Raw genomic sequence first — 21767 nt, forward strand, 5'->3', positions numbered from 1 at the left:
TCCTCTGTCCGTCCAATAGCTCCCCCATTGGCCTTGGTAACTTCATTATTTTGCTCACTGTCGTAGCTCTAATATAAGATTAAATAATGCTTTAGCTGACACTGAATCCCATGCAGTTACATAGCAGTGATGTCACCAGTGTGTCCTCGTAGTACATTGACATTCATATATATATATATATATATATATATATATATATATATATATATATATATATATATATATATATATATATATAAATATATTTAAAACAACAGAACGGAGGAAGGAAAAACAAATGGGGAAAAAAAAAAATCCATACACCAGATTACTGGTGTCCTCTATTCATAAAATATCTGTAACAGTTAGACTTGAACAGTTGTGGGTTGAAATTTGGAGGAAAACAACTCTGGGGAAGCGAGTTCCAGAGAGATGCAGTTCGGGGAATGAAAGAATTCTGATAGGCAGAAGTTCTGATTCCAGTCATGAGCGCTACCGGATGCCCGTGTAGCACGAGGGAAGGCATGGAGAGGTGGCACCATGGACGCAACTTCGTCTGAGCATTTGCCAAAAAAATATCTGTAAAATAATGCAAGGGAGGCAACATTCCTTCTTACTTGCAGGGGAGGTAGTTTATATGTAATGGCAGGGTTGTTAATGATTCTAACAGCTTTATTCTGAATTTTGTCTAGTTGTCTTAATGCAACCTCTCCACAACCATTCCACAAGGGTGAGCAATATTCAAGCTGAGAGCACACATGACTCTAATAAATTATAGCTAACTGCTCATCGGCGAAGAAGTTACGGACTCTGTACAATAATCCAAGTTTCTTTGAGGCGGTTTTAGCAAGTGATCTGACATGAGAGGTCCAGCTGAGGGCACTGTTAAGTGAGACACCAAGAATTTCAATACTTTTGGAGATGGGAATATTAGTAGCACTGAAGGTAATGTACGAATCTGGCAATATCTGTCTATTAGTAAACTGTATATGTTTAGTTTTACTAGCATTAAAAGAGACAAGGTTGTTTTGTCCCCATTCACTGATTGTAGCTAGATCTTGATTTATGGAGATGGCTGTACTGAGTTGAGAGGTAGAGATATTAGACTTTGTAAATGGATGTCTGAGTGTGAATGAACTATGTAGTGTTGAGTCATCTGCATATGAGTGAACGGGATTGTGAGTGACAGATAAGAGATCATTAATATGAACCAGAAATAGGGTTGGCGCCAGAACTGATTCCTGCGGCACGCCGGCGTTAATTGAGTGGAAATTCGAATATACATCATCTACTTTTACTCTTATTTTCCTGTCACTAAGATAAGAAGAAATCAAAGGAACAAAAGACGTTAGTCCATAGCAAGGGAGTTTGGACAGCAGGGAACGATGCCATACTCTGTCGAAAGCTTTAGAGATATCAAGAGCTACTGCATGAGTTTCTCCAAAAAGATCAATTGATTGATGGATGGTATAAGTTAAGAGATTGAGCATGTCAATGGTGGATCTTTCGTGGCGAAAACCGTATTGTCTATGACTAATTAAGTTGTTGGATTCAAGATGTTTAACAATATGCTTATTAATTAAAGTTTCAAATACCTTACCAAGAGAAGATGTGACAGCTATTGGTCTGTAATTGGAGGGGTCAGACGAACTTCCTTTCTTTGGAACTGGGTGGATATTGGCTTCTTTCCATGAATTTGGGAATAAAGAAGTACGTATGCATAGTCTGAATAATTTCGCTAGGACAGAGGCAAGGTCAGGGGAACACTTTTTCAAAACAATTGGCGGAATTCCATCTGGGCCTGGAGCTTTGTTGGTAGGTAAATTGTCTAGGATGGATTTTACGAATCTTGTCTGTATTTTAAGTGGGACAATTTCGGGAGAATCAAGTTCCAGTACTGAGACATTCTGGCTGGTATCATCTATGGTAGAGTTTCTTGCAAAGGTACTAGCAAAGATATCTGCTTTCCCACGTGGGTCATTTGTAATATTGCCATCTGAAGATTTTAGTGGGGGAATGGAAGATGACTTGTTAAAGTTATTATTGAAAGAATTAAGAGTTGACCAGAATATTCTATTGTCATTAGGGTTGTTAAGTAGTTCTGATGCTTGCTTTTGAAGAAAGTTTGATTTAGATAGATTTAATACAGCTTTTGCATGATTTCTAGCAATTTTAAATTGGGAGAGTGATTCAGATGTTTTTGATTTTAAGTAAAAGTTATATGCTAATGACTTTTGGGCTGTTGCTCTGGCACAATTGCCATCAAACCATTTTGGAGAGTTTGATCTTTTAGTGAATTGTTGACTTGGTATGAATAAATCCATACCAGCTAGTATTAAGTCGCAAATGTGGGACTGGGTACAATTGGGATCACTAGAGAAGAACGACTGCCATGGAATATCAGCAAGATAATTTCTAAATCCATCCCAGTCTGCCCTGTCAAAGTGCCATCGGGTCACCCTGACAGGTTCGGAATGGGGAGGTGTAGGAAGGTTAACTAATGAGGCTTTGATGAGACTGTGGTCAGAGGATTCAAGTGGTGACAGTACCTCTATCCTGTATTGATCTGGATTATTTGTCAAGAATAAATCCAAGAGATGGGCATTATGGTCAGGATTATCAGGTATTCTGGTTGGTTGCTTTACCACCTGGGTGAGATTAAACGATTCCGCAAACAGCTCGCATTTTAGACCAGCGTCGTCAGTCCGGGCAGAATGCAATAACCATTCAACATTGTGTATGTTAAAATCACCCAAAATGGTAATTTCATTGCCAAGGGCAAGGTCAAGGTTACTCAACTGAGTGGATATGGAATCAAATACACTGGGTTCCGAAGAAGCATTCGGGGAACGATAAACTACACAGATATATTTGGTAATGTTTTGGCAATTTAATTTATATAATGAGTAATCAAAACTGGATGAAGTGAAGTTTAAAATAGTATCAACTGCATATTGGGATTTGATATAACAACAGGTGCCGCCCTTGTTTCGAAAGTTTGTAAGGAGATGGTAACCGGGAAAACAAAATGGAGATATATCGGTAGAGGGTGAGATTTGTGGTTCTGTGCGGAAAAGGGCCAAAGGGGATATGGACTGAAGGAAAAAGTGAACTGAGTTTAAATTTGTGGTAAGGCCGCGGACGTTGGTAAAGAATAAGGCCGCACTGTCACCTCTTCGCCGACGAGCACTCCCGGAAATAGCAACAGTCGCTGCTGGCACAGTCGCTTGATGGCGACCGGGAGGACCCTGTGCCTCCAGCCCTACCCTGTCGGTGGTGGCAATCCGAGGTACCACCTCATTTGATTGTAAGATTGCAGCGGCCATTACTAAAGATGTGAATAGAAGGTGTGATATGTTATGCGCATGTAGTGTGGTGTAGACAGTTGAAGGTAGAGGTATTATGAGAGCATGCTGGCCTACTCTCTGTGTAAATGAATGCACTGAAAATGTTCAGAAAAGGGAGATGGTCAGGATCAAGTCCTGAGGGCTGGTGAAACGGGAGCTCCAGCTCTCCCTATCACCAGCTTGCCATCAACCTCGGGAGTACTGCCCTGTTCGACCAAAGGTTGGTTTCTGTAGGTACTCTGATGTCTTCTGTCTTGTAACTTCGTTGATTTTGGATTCAGCCTCACAAAATACTGCTGTAACTTTATCATTAACTTATAGTCCTCGAGTCTGATGTACTCCATCACACACTGAGACTCTCTGTGCGCCACCCTCACCTAGTTTAGCTCTTGAGCCAACACGGTTTACCTGGGTGTGGCCGTTACCGGTTGTTAGGCAACTTCTAGGAGACGTAGGTGAGAGCTGGGGAAGTAGTGAGGACCAGTGTCAGAAGGCCATTCCAAATGAATGTGGCTGGCTGCTTAAACAAAGGTACTACCTCAACAACAATACCTCATACACCCCATGCATATGTACTATAATGGTACGTGACAAGCATCTAAAGCATGCTTTACTGTATACACTCTGCATCATCTGTGGCGTTAATAATTATATGCTATACAACGTACCATTAACACTCCAATATATGCGTAAAACTGTTTTTAACATATAAGAGGAGGTACATAAAATTAAAGAGACGAAGGACTTATGTTACAATATATTACGAAATAGAGTTACGAACATATAAGGGAATATAACGTCCCTTTTATAGTTGTTTCACATACATGTTTTTATAAATAGTCCCGTTTTTCTGTTTGGAAATGTTCAAAAACATATTATGGGAGTCCTAGCTTATCAACATCAGCAAAGTTTAGGCAAAGACATATGCTGAAATGCAAAATCAGTATAATTTTGGCGGTCATCTTTGTTTTCGAGTGGCCCCCCTAACTAAATCGAAGAGTGACCTTCAAAGTAGATTTGTGCCAAATTTCACGTTTATTTCACAAATTGAACGATTTCCCCAACACATGCTGTTATCTGCTCCAGTACAGGAGATTAATATTAAAATATAGTTATAAGCCACAAAGAAATGCCACGAAAAGGATGTAGAACCGTAGTGCTGTCTTATTCTGCCATTGAGTTACGGGAAATACGCTGCAAAAGGACGAAAAATCTCTGCCAAGTTAAGGTGGAAGAACTATAGCACGTCCAGTGAAGATGGGTATTTAGGTTGCACACTACTAGCTGGTTGGTGGCGTTGCCCGAGTAAAGAACTATGACCGTGCATACCGGCATTGTCTGGGACCCTGGGGGCAACCCCCCTATGGGACACGACCACCGGGGTTCCATTTTACCCAATAGGCCCATGTTCCCCCTTGGGCCCACACTCAAGGGAATATATTCTCCATGCACATTATCCTATTATGGACCTATTCAGCCCCATGGTCCAATTTGCACAACCTTCCCACCCACTCACCCACACACATCGCCTACCCATTCTGTGCACCCACCATCCCACCCACTTTACCCACACTTACCCACCAATCTTGTCCACCTAGTAATCCACAACGTGGCCCACCATACTCAGTCACCACACAGCCATCCTTCCCACCTCCTCACCCACCCACGCAGCCCACCCCTGCCCATCCTACACGACCGCCCACCACCCTACTCACCTGTCCACCAAGATTACAGTGTTAACTTTATAGTTGTTCTTTGCTTTTGTTGTTGTAATGATATGACTGCGGAACGCAGTTAAAAACTCCACTGTAACTGGTCACCAAGCTCTACCATGTTTGTCGGTAGTTCAACGCTTAGATGCCGAAGGCGACACATTAGGACTTAAAACCACGTCAATTGCTCCACTATAAAATGTTACCCTTGTTAGAACGCTTTGGAGTCATCTAGAAAGTTCACTTTTGATTTTAATGATGACAAACTGACGGACACACACACGCACCTTTAAGATTATTACCGTATATATTAGATGAGGAAGGTGAAGGCTTAATCCCTTCAGTCCGATGATATTTCCTATTTATTCTCATTACTTCGAGATACTTATGTTTTGAACTAGAGGCGTTATGAACAGTCTTTACTCTGAAGGTGAATAAAACCAATTCTAAACAGCACGAATAAAGTAATGCGCCAACGGACTGAGGGTGTTAATTCAAAGTTTTCTCCAGCAACAAGAATCAGAACAAATACAATAGCAACAGGACAGCAAGCACGCAGTTTCATACAGCAGTCACAACACAATGGAAACAGAGACTGACAGGAAAACGAAAAGTTGGAGATACAGAGGAAATAAGATTGGTGATGTGATAATGGGAGGAAGAAAGACTCAAAAGACGTTAAAGGTGGATGGATGAAAAGAGGGAGGAAGGTAGGAGAGAACTGGAAGGAAGGGGACAGGGAGAGGATGGAGGGAGAGTAACAGAGAAAAAGACAAAAGAGGATAAGGGGACGACAAAAGGTGAGGGATAAAGAGAAAGAAACAGAGAAAGGGGGTGAAGGGGAGGATAAGAGGGAGAGAGCACGAGAGAGGAGGGAGAAAGGAAAAGAGGGAATGAGTTAGGGAGAAAGGGAAAGAGGAAGGGAGTGAGGGAAGAAGGAGTATGGAAAGAGAGAAAGGGAAGCAGACTGAGCGGATGGCAGAGAGACATGATTGGACGGAAGGGGTGGGGGTGAGAGAAGGAGGAAGAAGGAAGAGAGGGAGGAGGAAACAAGAGGAGGGAGAAAGGGAGAGAGGATGCCAGAGAGGCATGGTTAGAGGGAGAAAAGAGGAGAAAGAATCAGAGAGGATAACAGGAAAGCTTGTAAGGAGGAAAGAAAGGTGAGAATGTGTTAGAGAGGGAGGGAGAGAGGATGAGAGAGAGAGGGGGAATGAGGGAAAGAGGGAGAAGAATAAGGGGAATTACGATGTAGGAGAGGGAGTAGCAATGAAGATGAAGGAAGAAGAGGAAAGGAGGAAGAATACTTTATGGAGAAATGAAATGGGAGAGGAAAGTATTGCAAGGAGAGAAAGAGACGGAAAAACTGAGAAAAGGGTAGGTCAGTGGGAAGGAGGGAAGGGCATTGCGTGGGACGAAAGTGGAGAGAAACCTGTGAAAACAGAGAGATAAAGGAGGGAAAGTCAATAAATGTCTGTCTGCTTTTCTATTTATCTGAGTATCTATTTATCTGTCAGTCTATCTGTATGTCAGTCTATCCATCTGTCTGTTCTCGATCTATTCAGCTGTCCATTATTAGTCAGTCTGTATCTTTCTATCTCCATTTTCAATCAGTCTGTATCTTTCTATCTCCATTTTCAGTCTGTCCATATAGGCCTCATCTCTGTTTGTCTATACGTTATTTAAAACCTGTTTATTCGCCCAGTAGTTTACGGCTAATCATTGCATCTATGTATATATGTCTCAATGTGGCTTTCATTATTTTGTTTCTGCTAATGATTATTGGTATCCCTCGATACCTACACATGTCTATCTACGACCTCCTTTTTGTCGGTCAGTAAGTCTAGTAACTGTTTGCACTTTTCTCATTGAGTGTGAGTGTCTACATAGCATTGATTTATCAACTACCAACCCATCCAGCAATGCATTCATTCATCTCTCTCTCTCTCTCTCTCTCTCCCTTTCTCTCTCTCTCTCTCTCTCGCTGTCGAGGTAGTGCTGAAGAAATCTAGAAAGAAGAAAGGGAGGTGTGTAGGCGTGATGAACCAGTAGGAAGGGCGAAATAAGGGAAGGAAGACCGGAAAGAAAAAAGGAGGGAATGAGTGAGAGAAAAGCAGCAAGACAGGGTCAGAAGGAAACGGAGACAATGAGAGAGGACATTTAAATCTTTATCAGTATCTATCTATCTATCTGTCTATCCATGATTTTAGTATATATATATATATATATATATATATATATATATATATATATATATATATATATATAGATAGAGAGAGAGAGAGAGAGAGAGAGAGAGAGAGAGAGAGAGAGAGAGAGAGAGAGAGAGATTAGTAAGAGAGAGTAAGAAGAGAGTGGATGAGGAATTTGGAAGGAATTTGAGTGTAAAGTGGAGGAACTGTAAGAAAATGTTCTGGAAAGAGGTGAAAAGAGTAAGACAGGGTGGAAGTGAAGTTAGCAGGGGAGTGAAAGATAAAAATGGTAGAGTACTAGTCAAGAAGGGAGAAAAAGTGAGCAGATGGAGATAACACTTTAAGGAATTGTTGAACATAGAGGATGGAAGTAATGTGAGTATAAGTGGCTGGGGAATGGCTGGGAGAAGGGGAGGTGAGAGGACAGGAAGAAATTAGTAGGATAGAAGTTGTGGAAGCAATGAAGAAAGTTAAATCGGGGAAAGCCCCAGGAATTGATGGAGTGTGTGGTGAAATGCTGAAGCATGGGGGAGAAATAGTAGTAGAATGGATGTGGAAGATGTGCAGATTGGCCTGGGAGGAAGGTAGAGTCCCAGAGGATTGGAAGTCAGGTATAATTATTCCCTTGTACAAAGGAAAAGGTGAAAAAGAAGTGTGTGGTAATCATAGGGACATCTGTCTTCTTATGGTCCTTTCACCGCAAGAAGTCCGTTCAGGGTGGGGCCCACCTGGTGAATCACCTCTAGCGATGCTGCCAAATCAACCGTAGTACATGCCTCTCTCTCTCGTATTTCCCATCTATGTGCTATTTGAAATTGTTTTTTATATTCTGTTTATAATAAAGGAAACTATATAGTACATTGAGTATCACTTTTTAGAATTATAACAACGATTTGAATGAATTCTATGACACATGGCAGGGCTTTTTTCCCATGTTGCCACGCCGAGGTTGGCGAGGGACCCAGGGTCAGAGAGAGGATTAGGCCTACAGGGGAAACCTCTTAAAAATAAAACGTGCCAAGACTTTTACCTCATAGGTGGTGTGGAAAAAAAGTTAAAAATAAATAATAAATATATACAATATACATATATACATATATATATATATATATATATATATATATATATATATATATATATATATATATATATATATATATATATATATATATATATAGAGAGAGAGAGAGAGAGAGAGAGAGAAACAGGTGGGATGGGGGTAGGTAGGGAGACAGTGATAATCCGATAATTTGTGGTCAAATTGGCAACGTCGCACTCGGGGAAATCCCAACTTCTGCCACACCCTGAACGGACTGCTTGCTGCGAAAGGACCATAGTATAATAGGAAAAGTGTATGGTAGGATACTTATTGACAGAGTTAGAGAAAGACAGAGAAATTAGTTGGAGAAGAACAGGGAGGCTTTAGGAAGGGAAGAGTTTGTGTAGATCAGATGTTCATTCTTAGATCTTTAGTGGAAAAGTTTCTAGAGAAGGGAAAGAAGTTATATACGGCTTTCATGGATTTGGAGAAAGCATATGACAGGGTGGATAGACAAAGATTGTGGAAAGTGTTAAGAATATATGGAGTAGATGGGAAGTTGTTGAATGCTGTGAAGAGTATGTATGATGGTGCTAAGGCTGCAGAGCGTATGGATGGTGAACTAAGTGAATTTTTCTCTTTGAAGGTTGGGTTGAAACAGGGATGTGTCATGTCTCCATGGTTGTTCAATCTGTACATGGATGGGGTAATAAAAGAGGTACAACGTAGGGTAGTGGATGTTGGAGTGGCCCTGGTGAGAGAGGATAGTGTTTGGAAACTCCCTGTACTGTTGTTTGCAGATGATACTGTGTTGTTGAGTGAAGACGAAGGGGACCTGCAAGGCTTGGTGGATGAGTTTGGGAGAGTGTGTAAGAAACGGAATCTAAAGGTGAAGTAGGAATGAGTAATGTGATGGCCTTTGAGAGAGGTGAAGTCAGCGAATGTACAGCGAGGTTTGATGGTGAGGAATTGGGAAATGTGAGTACGTTTAAGTACTTGGGTAGTTTGATGAGTAAGGATGGAGGTTTGGAGGGTGAAGTGCTTGAAAGGGTACAGCAGGGAAGAAAGGTTGCTGGTTCCTTGAAAGCAGTGATAAGAAACAGGGAAGTGAGCATGGAAGTGAAAAAGTTACTACATGACAGTATTGTGATACCAACTCTAACGTATGGAAGTGAAGCTTGGACGTTGTTGGAAGGACAAACGTCAAGAGTGAGAGCAGTGGAAATGAGTTATTTAAGAGGAGCCTGTGGAGTCACATGGAGAGACAGGCTGACGAATGAGGATATAAATGAGCGTTGTGGTGTGGATGTGGATGTGATAGGAAACGTTATGAGGAACACACTGAGGTGGTTTGGCCATGTGGAGAGGATGGAGGGTGAAAGACTGACGAAGAGAGTGTATGTGAGTGAGGTGGAGGGGGGAAGAGGGAGGGGGAGGCCGAGGATGAGATGGAGGGATGGGGTGGAGAGGTATATGAGTGAGGTGGAGGGGGGAAGAGGGAGGGGGAGGCCGAGGATGAGATGGAGGGATGGGGTGGAGAGGTATATGAGTGAGGTGGAGGGGGGAAGAGGGAGGGGGAGGCCGAGGATGAGATGGAGGGATGGGGTGGAGTGGTATATGAGAGAGAGGAGTATGAGTTAGGAGCAGGGCAGTGAAATGGCGGAGGACAGGGCGACTTGGAGGCGATTTGTTTGTGGCCACCCAGGTTTCGAATGTAGATAGATGACAGTCAGATAGATAGAACGAAATGTACGTAGATGAATAAATAGAAAAATGTAAAACTAGCGTCAACCCCGTGCACTCCGGGATGAAGCTGCCCTTTTTTCCGTAAACCACTATCCCAATTTAGGAGGACAAGGGAGAGCTGAGGTACGTTTATATTATTGGACAGGTGGGCTATCGATAATAATGGTACCACCTGATGGAGGCTTCCCTATTCATATCTACAGATCTATCTATCTTTATATCTCTATACACACACACACACACACACACACATATATATATATATATATATATATATATATATATATATACAGTATATGGGGCCTCTGGGGTACAGTGGTAAGGTGTGCATTTTCGTACACTGAAGAACGAGGGTTTGCGCCCAGCCAGGGTAATAAACTTTGGGAGCGTTCTTCTGGCCACGTACTGCTTGGCGGACATCAGGGGTGCTGTGGTTGAACCAGCGTTGCATACTATAAAGTATGCTTGCACCTAATTGGCTTGCGTGGGCCGATTACACTTGGTTCACAGACTACACACACATCCAAAGCCACTACAACACTACATTTACACTTACAACCACTTCTCACCCTATATACAATCTCTACCAGACAGCCTAAGCCACTTGGTAGAGATACATTAGCTGTATCGTCCCCACTTCGGTCGGGATAGGCCGGTCCTGCAGTGGACAATCAAACGGCTGATATATATATATATATATATATATATATATATATATATATATATATATATACATAGGAGGATCCCACTGGTACCTGACATGTCCCCGGGTGGCAGATAGAGGAAAGCCGTGTAGATACATGAGGTACTGTCTTAGACGGCCAATAATCTGGGTCCCTGCCACTGACCGAGCCTTTTGGTGGAAGCGATGGACAGTGCTCTTTGATGGAACCTTGTCTAGACTGAGACCCATGGAATGTGAAATCGCAGCATAGGCTGCTGTTGCCTGCTGAACAGAAAACCTTCACGATCCCAAGACGCAGCCAGGTATATGTCAGGAAAATTTCCTTTTCATGCCTTTTTCGTGCAGCTAAATTGAATTTGCTGTCCTCAGTGCTGATATAACTCCCTTGTGGATCTGCCTTTTGGAAAATAAGAAACTTCTTGTATTCAAGAAGGATATGACGCCGATTCAGAGCATCGCAGCGGGCAATATAAAAAATATTCTCCATATCAGCCAAGAATACCTCTCACTGCATGTTGTAGGTCATCCCAATCTTGATCTTGTTTCTCTGTAAGTTGCGGTACCTTGTAATCAGATATCTCAGTTTAGGTGAGATACATATATATATATATATATATATATATATATATATATATATATATATATATATATATGTATATATATATATATATATATCCATCCATCATCCAATCCTATATTGCCCCAAGAGGAGCGTAGAAGCCCGGGGCTAGGCAGTTGGTCTCGACATTTAAGATGAGAGTGACCAGCCTCACTCACCCCTAAATGGCATTACATGAGCAATCAACCCCAACCATCCCTTGGATATAAACCTTCACTGGCTCAATCCGACTGGAATGCAATAATTACCCACTAAACCACCAGGTGCCAATATTTGGTTATATGGTTACCACCTAGCGTAGTAAATGGTTTCCTGATGTACAGGAAACCATTTGGCTTGTCAGTCAGTGTAGAGTCACCCACAGGTAGAAGGAAGAGGAAAGAATGAAGGAAAGAAAGACATGGGAGAGTGTAAAGTCACCCGCAGACAGAAGAAAGAGGAAAGAATGGGGGAAAGAAGGATAGAAGAGGATGGATGGAAAGAAGGATGGAGGAGAGGAAAGGGCAGACACCCAAGAGCAGCACTACATCAAGTGAGTGGATGGTGAGTGCCCCCACCTACCACTAATATATATATATATATACACAGTGGGGGATTAAGGGGGGGGGAGCTGCTGGGGCGGCCGCCCAGGGCCCATGACTCTGCAAGTCTAGTTTTTTTTTTTTTTTTTTTTTAATGAAAGGCTATAATAATAATATTCCCTCATATGAAAATTCCATTCCGCATAATCTTTTCTCATACTACTCTGAGTGACCTCTATCAGATATTTAACTATGTTTCCTCATAACTATGACAGTTTTCTGTCATCAAAGCATACTGCATACTGCGGACGTCGAGTCATTACCCTGCCCCGTCCCGACCACTTTCCCACCACTGATTCCCCGCAATCCTGACCATTTTTGGAATTTTTTTTTTTTGGCTCAAACCTCTGCTTTTGGTGAGAAACATTGAAAATTCATAGAGAAATCGCTCACCTTAGGTTTAAAATACTCGATACAGGTAGCAGTACCTCCTTACCCTAGTGTGTTTTGTATTAGGCTGTCTCTCCAAAGAAAACGAGTTCTATGGGAGGGTAACTATTCCACACCACTCATAAACGGTATTTATTTATTTATTTGGTACGAATTTATATGTAGTAAGAGAGTTTATTGGTTTTCACACAGTAATATAGGCAATATAAGCATTGTTTCACTCACTAAACACATCAACATATCTGACCTTTTTTGGCGACATTACCTGATCATCATTTCTGATTGTTTCTTCCTCTAATGCTATGTAAAGTTTGTCCTCCACATTGTCATCGATTGGGGAATCACTCTGGCCCTGAATTTCGTACTGTGGCACGACATGTCTTTACTGGCCAGGTCACTGGTAACAGGTGAATTGCCAAGACAATGGCGTGCGGGGGGGAGGAGGTCATGCAGGGTAAGGCATTGTCCCTGCCTGGCATCTTGTTGAGGAAGGTGTCCCGTGTATATGTACCAAAAATCACTCGCAAAAATTTAAAATTGTGCAAATTAGGGACCTTGCAATTGATTCGCGTTTATATACATCAACGGGACTGACAGTGACAAAACGTGTGGACGTATATATACGTCAACGGGACGTGGCAGGTTAATAATTAATTTCATAATGATTATGCACGCGTTACTATGATTCAGGTGGATAAGCTTATTTTTAATTAATCATTTTATCTGATACTTTAAACGTTCTTGCTCTGCTGATTAAAAATTTTTGGCACGATAAATACATTGTTGACTTAAATCAACTGGCAGCTGTACTAAGCAGAAGGCAGTTGACACTTGATTTGTGCTAAACCTATGCTCTTCAGTATTGCATTTTCAGGCTAGTTCAAGCAGTATTTGTTTACATGAAGTAATAATGTATTCTCAAGGGTAAATTGCTTTCACTGAACGCAGAAAAATGCATCATAATAATTAGTAAGAAAAACAAATGTACCCGCATGTAATGGATGCATTTGTGTCTGGCAGGAAGCAAGAAAATCAATCATGTAATTTTCATATTAACAAACTGTATGAAGTTTTTATATGTATACAGTATATGTTATAATAATATGTACCTGAAATCCTAGCACCATTATATATAGGGATATTATCATTATCGTTATCAAATTCAACAATATTTTAATCTCATACTCTATACTTACTTCACCTCCAACCTCTCCTTCGTCTCTGTTAATGACATATCTATAACTTCCTTCCGCTTGAACATCTCTTGCCCTGGTAACCTTCAATAAACAACTCAAATCTTTTCATCTATATATGTTTCTTTTGAACTGGATTCGCTGTGTCTCACCCCTTCGGACCCTTCCCCCTCTTGTAATATCATAATACATTTGTGTTATGGGTAGTTGTATTGACTGTGCATATCATACACATTTTTTTGATTGACTGATTGATTGCAGGATCCCATGATGCATGCTGCACATAAATCAGGCACTACGAAGAGGAAAGACCATCATATGAGGGAAAAAAAAGAAAGCTAAAATACAGAAACTAGACACGTATTTCATAATAAAACCTGGAGGTGATGAAAAATGTATATTTGCTACAGATTCAACATCTAAATCGGATGGATCTTCTTCAACATGCATTGCTAGTTCATCAAAATCCAAACTAACTAAGCCAGCACAAGTTGATGAGGACAATGTGTCTCTGGATGAACAGGCTAAACAAGATGCAGATATCGTAGACACGGATCAAGGGTCACTTGCCAAACTGAAAGAAAAGGAATTAGCACATGACATTGGATTGTGGGAAGATTCTTTGTCAGAAGAAATAAAAAAACATTGGATTGCAACAGGATTTGAGAAAATTCAGCACCTTGAAAATGACTTTGAAAATTCTGGGGTTTCTCATGGCAAGGGTTATTGTTGCTACTGCCAGAAAGCCTTCTTCACACGCATACACCCACTAACAGGGGAACGCATAAATCGATCATGGCTTTGTTACTCACCCTCTAATGGAAAATTGTATTGTGCTCCTTGCAAGCTTATGTCTAAAACAAAAAGTGTCTTTACTTCTAGGTGTAATGACTGGAAACATGGAGAAGAACGGATTTCAGCTCATGAAAATGGCCATCAGCATCCAGAATGTATGGTTGCAGTGTGTACTGGAAAAGCAATTGGTGGTTGTGTGGACAAGAAAATTATTTTTCAGTTTCAAAATGAACGACTGTACTGGCGAACGGTCTTAGAAAGGATTGTGACTAATAATATTTCTTTGTGAACGTGGACTTCCATTATGAGGCAAAGATGAAACTGTTGGATCTAAAAGTAATGGAAATTTTATAGGAATATTAGAGGTGCTAGCAAGTTATGATGCTTTCCTTTCTGAACATATAAAAAGTTTCCAAACAAAGGTAAAGGTCACACCTCATACTTGTCATCTACTAGTTGTGAAGAACTTATCACTCTGATGGGTGACAAAGTATTTCAGACTACCATGCAGGAACTAAAGACATCTTCTATTCAATATCTGTTGATTCAACTCCTGATGTCACACACTCAGATCAACTGACATTTCTTGTCCGGTATGTTCAGCCTTAGAGTCCTGTGGAAAGGTTCCTAGGATTTTTGCCAATGATTGGTCACACAGGACAAAATATCGCAGACATGAAACTTTCTCTTTCTGAGAAGAATGTTATTGACATAAACAACTGTCGGGGTCAGTCTTATGACAACTCCTCAAACATGAATGGGAAATGTGTAGGCGTCCAAACTGTAATTAGGCAACATTGTCCATATGCAACATTCATACCATGTGCTGCTCACTCTCCCAACCTTGTAGGAAAAAAATGCTACTGAATCTTGCCCAGTGGTTGTACGATTTTTTGATTTAGTTAACAACTTGTATACCTATTTCTCTACATCTATATATTGTATCGCTAGTGACTACTTTGTGAAGCACAGAATCGTTTATAGCTATCTCTTGTCAGAAGACTATCAGATACTTGCTGGTCAGCAGTGTATGGAGCTGTAAGTGCCTTATATAAGGGATTCACTCCTATCTGCACAACATTGGAAACTCTCTGCTTTGACATGGAGCAGAAAGCTGACTGTTGAAATCAGGCTCAGTCAGTCCTGAAGAAACTAAGAGAACTGGAGTTGGCTTTTCTTCTTGTTTTATGGAACACAGTTCTAGAGCGCTTCCACATGACAAGTCTCTCTCTCCAAGACCAGAGTCCCGCTTTTAGGTGGGACAGTCCCGCTTTTTGGACGTCTGTCCCGCTTTTTTTATTGTCATAAGAACGTCCCGCTTTTTGAGCAAATTATCTTAAATGTCCCACTTTTAGAAAATTTCTAATGCATTAGATATAACATGACCTTTTATGAAATTAGGATGAATTAGAAAAATTATGTATAATCCTAGCCAAATGAAACACCGAATTGATATAAAATCTGTAATACTCACTATACTCATTTTTTTTTTCCAATCGAGGCGAAGATGCACTTAACAGATTGGTGATTATTTGCTGAATGCAACATTACTTCATAATCTAGCATTATTAACTGACAACAAATATCTGAGGGGGAAATTTGAGTTAGTAAATATTTCTTGGACATGTTGCATTCAGTCAATCATCATCAACCTGTCAAGTGCATCTTCGCCTCAATACAGAAAGAAAGAAAGAAAAAAAAAAAAGGAGCATAACTGGGAACTTTGGTCAGCCCATTCACAGTACTGTGCAACGTACGGTCAGTATGTTTGGAGTTCGTACGAGACGTTAGTGTTTGATTAGCATCCGCAGGTTGAGTTGCAGCGCGGCAGCGGTCTGTTATATATCTATATATATATATATATATATATATATATATATATATATATATATATATACACACACACACACATACGTGCGTGCTTTTACCTCCAATAAATCTGGTCACCTTATCCAAGACCCTACAGTATGTCTCAGTAGTATGGTGTCATTATTAGAGGGCCTTGCTGATTTTGTTATGACTCAGAGAAAAAAGTTTGACCACTATGAGTCCCAAGGCAATGAGCTATGTGGTCATAACAAGTACAGGGCAGACCAGAAACGTACATATATACGAAACCGTCGCTATGATGGAGTACAGAAGAGACAATGTTGTCACCCAGAGAAAGATTTAGAACTGAGCTATTCCTTGTTATTTTTGACCAAATGATCATACGACATCGCCTTGAAGCATACAAGGAAGTTAATACCAAGTTTGGATTTTTATCTAATATAACTTCACTTTCAGTCTTTGGAGTGTCTGTAATAAAACACTCTGCTGCAAATTTGGTGTTCTCATATCCAGATGATCTTGAACCTCCTCTTGAATCTGAACTTGTTCAGATGTCTAACTTGTTGGCATACTCACTAGACCTTGAAGCCTGAACTTGCTCCAAGCAATCAAAATCCGCAGAACTAAGGATGTATCAGTTTCTTGATGAACACAGGTTAGTACAAACATTTGCAAACAGTGAAATAGCACTTTGTATATACTGTACTTGACGAAAATCAGTTCTGGCAGTGAATGCTCTTTCTCCAAGTTAAAACTAATTACAGATCAATTAAGAAAACGTGGGACAAGAAAGACTAAGTAACCTTTCCATCATAAATATAGAGAGCGAGTTACTAAGAACCCTTGAATTTTCAAAATCATTGATGACTTTAACAGACAGAAATCTCGCAAAAGGTCAATGTAATGAGATTCCACACAACTGTTTGTAAGCCTTACATATAGGCCATACTGCAAGTTAATATTATCATGTATTTACAAATGGTGTGCAAAACTAGAGGACCCACTCTCTGGCAATTTTATTTTGAACTTGTGGGTGCCAGGAATATGGCACATATTATATGATTTGCAATATTGTCATTGTATTAAACTACTAATTGTAGTTTCAGTTATTTTGTCATATGTTACTTATTCTTGAAATGTTTGGGGAAAAGAGGGGAAGTAGAAAGGCCTATAGGGGGCCTATGATTGCCTCACCGCCTAGGCCCAAGATATCCTTAATCCTCCACCGCATATATATATATACATATATATATATATATATATATATATATATATATATATATATATATATATATATATATATATATATATATATATATATATATCTTCATCATCAGGCATTGCGAGTATACTGTTGAACAAAGGCCTCCCCCAGCCTTCTCCACAAACTCCTTGACTGAGCCAAGCTCCGCCATGTTTTCCCTGCAAACATCTTTACCTCATCTCTCCACCATGTCTGGCCTTTTTCTGCTGCGTTTACTATCTCTTGTAGTCCAGTCAGTCAGCCTCTTGCTCCATCGGTTATCCCTTATTCTTGCTAAATGTCCTGCCCACTTCCATTTCTGTTCTTTTATTATTTCTGTAATGTCTTTGACTTTAGTCTGCTCTCTCACCCAAGTTGACCTTTTCCTGTCTCTTAAAGATATTCCTGACACTGACCTTTCCATTGCCCTTTGAGAACGGATTAGAAGATTTTCCATCGATTTTGTCAGTTTCAAGGTCCTACAACCGTACGTCATGGCTGGAACTATACATTCGTTATTTACTTTTCGCTTCATTGCTCACATATTGGCAAGCTACACTTCATGATGTCTCTATGTTTAGAGAGAGCTTTCCATGCAATTATAATGCGTCTTTTTATTTCATTATCATGATCTTTTGTAAATTTTAGTATTTGCCCCAAGTAACTATACTCCTCGACATCTTCAAGTATTTCCTTTATAATTCTGATGACACTGTCTGGTGTATTTTGAGTAAACATTACTACTTTTACTCCAGTTCATCTTTAGCCCTTCTTTGACACTCTCTTTTCAGATCATTTAACATTTCTTACAATGTTTCTGGTATTACTGAAATTACGACAAAGTCATCTGTATATCGTAAATGGTTTAGCTTTCCTCCATCTATGTTTACTTTTTTGTTTTCCTAGTCTAACTTTCTGAAAATACTTTCTAGGCGTGCCGCAAATAATTTTGGTGAAATTGTATCTCCCTGCTGCACGGCCTTCTCAGTCTTAGTTTTTTTCTGAGTATTTATGTAATTTGACTGTAGCTGTTCCCTCTTTATATCTGTATTCGAGGAGTTTTGCAATGTTCTCATTCACTCCTTGTTCTTGCAATAAATTTATATTTGTCAGTGCTCCACTGAGCCGCAAGCCTTTTCTTAATGAACAAAACCTAAGCACAATGGTTTATTAAATTCTGTAGTTTTCTCAGTTGGTGATTCATTGTGTTTAGATGATTAATAGCTGAATACCCGCTTCGATATCCTGCCTGTTGACGAGGCTGATTTTCTTCCAAATTAGTTGTTATTCTTTTCATAAAGGCTTTAGTGAAGAGTTTGTAAATAACTGGTAAGCTAATGGGTCGATAGCTACTAAGATCTTTTGAGTCGCCTTTTTGTAAAGTATAATAACTACACCATGTTTTGGGAATTTTCGTTTTTTTTATCTATCTATCAATAGCCCGACACCCTAATCCCGCAAAGGGTGGCCGCAGACAAAACGCCTCCAAGTCGCTCTGTCCCCCACCATTTGACTGCCCTCCCCCCTCCCTCCATCCCTCCACATCATCCTCGGTCTCCCCCTCCCTCTCCCTCCCTCCACTCCTGGGTTCTGAAGCTACCCCACGTCATCCAGTAGATTTACACAAGGTCATTGATAAGACTGCAGTCTCGTCGTAGTGATGCCATGTGATAAGGGAATCAATATCAGGTTTCGTTACTCATTATACAAGGAAGAGCCGGAATTTTGTGTGTGTGTGTGTGTGTGTGTGTGTGTGTGTGTGTGTGTGTGTGTGTGTGTGTGTGTGTGAGAGAGAGAGAGAGAGAGAGAGAGAGAGAGAGAGAGAGAGAGTATTTTGCCTAAAGCGCAGTGGTTGAGTTTTACCATCCAGGTGCTGGTGCACCAATGTTGCTTACGTTTACTTGGACGCTCCACCAACACTCAACTTTTATCGTACTGTAGGTCCATCTTATTCTTGGCTGTGTTATACTGTATAAGTCTGTATGATGACACGGTTCATAAAACACTCCTTACTTTACATAATTAATTGCATTGATCACCGTATTACTTAATGTTTCTATTGGCTGAAAACAGGATCTCATTCAGACTGCTGGGATGTGAAAGTGCCTTCAATGGTCAGTCAGTATAGTCACGAAGACTGCGACTTTGTCTGCTATCTTGGCATGAGTGTAAGTCGGTGAAGTGTATTACCAGATCTCCCTGCACAAACACACGTAGACTATACGCTATTTTACACTCTTCCAGCAGCACCACGCCACCGATATATTTTGTGTAGCCGTGGCTACATACTAAAATCTTGGTTTATAATGGCAGACAGCCGAGAAACGTTAATGATAAGGGAATGTTGGTCCCGCAGGATGAACAGTGTGTGAGTGTAGACACACGATTAAATAGTATAATGCGTCTGGAGTTAAGGAGGTCCTGAATGTGTCAGATCTTGTATGAAAACTAATATATGAATGTTTACAAGAGAATATAATATACGATGATCAATGTTTGTGGATGTTGTCACAACTATCCAGACTAACGAAGCAGCACCTCGAAGAAAGCGACATTATAATTTTATGGTCTGGACATCCGTAACACCGTTTTTACAGTTATTATAATACAAGATATGCATTCATTATGCAAATAAAGTATCTCATTACCTCCATGTGATCCATCAGTATGATGACTGCACAACATTTTTGCACAACAAGCCAATAGCTGTCCAACACTCAAAGTACCTATAACCCTATGCAACAGGACATCTACTTATACCATGGTTTGCGAATATAATGATTGTTATTCCTCACAATAAAACAGTCTTGATGATGCACAACATGGCACGATCGTTGTGTCACATGGATAATCACGAATCCTTTTTATGGCCATCCTGGTTCAGCCACAAAAATGTTACAGCATTTGAGTAGCACACTCACTAGAGTCAGGTGAACCACGTTTCGAGACACCGAACATCACACCTTCTAACATTTATGCTTAACTACATTTGTTCACCACATTGTATGACGAACATTAAGTCTCCAACATTCATCTAATACACGTTATTGCATAAGGAGTAAACAATAACCTCAGAACATCTGTATAATCACACCCTTCACCTTTCTAAACGAAACTCGACAAAGTTTTGATACATGCGCTTCCACCACCCTTCCCCCCTCCCCTCCTTTCCACCTCGCCTCACAGTAATCTCCTGTCAGGGAAACAATGGGAACCAATGGCATCACTATTTTTCTTTCTGCCTTCCACTATACATACGTGGCAAACATTTGTATTTGCAGACAGAGAATGACTTGATAAACCATAGTTTCTGTGGGTACTAGACACTGTAGCGGAGGGGAATCTCTGCCGGGTCTGCCCATTCACTTACTATTACTGCGATGTAAACAAACACAGTGGTGCCACATTTCACCAAACACACCACCCGCTGTACTCATTAGAAGTGGAGGTAACTGTACAGTCGCCTTCACTTCTAAGTACTACACCAACTTGTGGCGTCTTGGTAGATGTGGCACCACTGTGTTTGTTTACATCGCCGTATTAAGACGCGAATGAGTTGGAGGAACATCTGCATAGTGGTCAGGTACTGACAGCTACATTGCTATGATTTGTGTAGTGCTTATATTACATAAAAGATGTAATGTAATTGAACATGTGCCTGTAATCCGAGCTTAATTTAAGGTGATGAAGCTGGGACCAATCAGGGAGTTGGATGGTTCGCAGTGGATATTCAGGGGTGCTGTTGGTCTGAAGTAGGCCTTGCATTACTGAATGAGACGCGGGCCAAAATAAGACTTGTCTAGCTCAACGTATAATGGAGGATGAACATATCATATCTATCTGTCTATCTATCTATCTATCTATCTATCTATATATTGATGGTAGGCTGGGGCGCTCAACATCCACTCACTCGATGTAATGCTGCTCTTGGGTGCCTACCCTCTCCTCTCTTCCGTCCTTCCTTCCTCTCTCTTCTGCCTTTCCTTCATTATTTCCTCTTCCTTTTGCCTATGGGTGACTTTGCACTGAGTGACGAGCCAAATGGTTTCCTGTACTCCACCAGAAATCATTAACTACGCTAGGTGGTAACCATACAACCAAATTATGACGCCTAGTGGTTTAGTGGGTATTTAAGGTACTCCAATCGTTTGAGACTGTGTAGGTTTATATCCAAGGGATGGTTGGGGTTTATTACTCACGTAATGCGACTCAGGGATGAGTGAGGCCGATCACCCTCATCTTAAAATGTCAGGACCTACTTGCCTAGGCCCCGGTTCCTACGCTGCTCATGGATAACAAAGGATTATATGATGAATTATATATATATATATATATATATATATATATATATATATAGCATCGATAGAATAATGCAAGAAAAATGACCAGAAAGCAATTTAGGTATGACATGGATGCGAA

Source organism: Coenobita brevimanus, chromosome 4 (genome assembly GCF_032717465.1).
Source record: "Coenobita brevimanus isolate Jiangsu-jjx chromosome 4, ASM3271746v2, whole genome shotgun sequence".
In the NCBI taxonomy this organism is placed as follows: Eukaryota; Metazoa; Arthropoda; class Malacostraca; order Decapoda; family Coenobitidae; genus Coenobita; species Coenobita brevimanus.